The sequence below is a fragment of the Spermophilus citellus genome (genome assembly GCF_964194105.1).
Source record: "Spermophilus citellus genome assembly, chromosome: 8".
Taxonomy (NCBI): Eukaryota; Metazoa; Chordata; class Mammalia; order Rodentia; family Sciuridae; genus Spermophilus; species Spermophilus citellus.
The window spans coordinates 19,269,323-19,270,697 of NC_138189.1; positions in this window are offsets into that span (position 1 = coordinate 19,269,323).

Below are 1,375 nucleotides of genomic sequence, written 5' to 3' on the forward strand. Positions count from 1 at the left end.
TGGATGTGGTGCATTTAGGCCTAGATTGAAATGTTCAGAATTCCCATGTATTATAGTGTGGGGGTTGGGGAATAATGACGAATTTCATATCAAAGAATGCATCCCCAAGGGAACAAAATATACAAAGTATTAGAACTATTGGAGGGAGCAAAATATTTGAGTTCCAAACTGAGGGGTGTGTGGGTGTTTGTGTGTGTATGTGCATATATATATAGTTTATTGTGGTTGGATATCAGGAGTGTTCCCGGAGTCCTGATAAGGATGGCTCACTGGGTCAAAACTATTTGCGCAAACCATATCATTTATGCTGAACACTTGCTTTGTTTCTTAGGGTCTGGAATTTTGGTTCATGCCAGGGAGAGGGTGCCTACCTGATACACACACACACCACGTTTATGTGCATGTTTGGGGTGTTTTGGGAAGGGATGTGTGCTGGAGATCCAACCTAGGGCCTCACTCCTGCTAAGCAAGTGCTTTGCCTCTGGCGTACATTTCTAGACCAACATAGGGATATATTTTAACCTGTTCATGTAAATTGAAAAAAAAAATCTTGTTTTGGCTGGTTGGCCCAAAAAAGAAAACTGACAAAACCAGCATTGCTGATTAACTTATAAGTTAGATGTTTTTCATTCACTGAATGAGAAAAACTGAAGTTCCAAGGTTTTTATTGGTGCATTATAATTAAACATAACAGTGGGCTTCATTGTGATATATTCACACCTGCACGTAACATAATTGGATCTATTTCATTTTCCAACACCTCCCCTACTCCCTCCCCTTAACCACCTTCCTGTACTTCACTGGTTTCCTTCTGTTTTTATGAGGCCTCTTTCCTCCCCTTTTTCTCTCTAGTTGCCACATGTGAGAAAAAACATACAGCCTGTGGTTGTCTGACTGGGACTTACTGAACACAATGTTCTCTAGTTTCATCCATTTTCATGCAAATGACATGTTTTTTATGATTGAATAAAACTCAATTACAGACATATATGGCATTTTCTTTTTCCACTCATCTATTGACAGACACAAGCTGGTTCCATAACTCAACTATTGTAAATTATGCTGCTGTAAATATGGCTATGCATTTATCCTCATAGGATGATGACTTTGATTCTTTTTGACAAATACCAAGAAGTGGTTTAGTTTAGACAAATACCAAGAATTGGTATAGTTTGATTGCATGGCAATTTCACTCCTAGTCTTCTGAGAAAACCCCATGCTTATTTCCATTGTATTTATACTAATATACAGTCGTACCAACAGTATATAAATGTGTCTTTCCCTCCACATTGTCTCCAGCATTTATAATTATCTGTATTCTTTTTAAAGTTAATTTTTATTTTAATTAGGTACATATGACAGCAGAATGCATTTT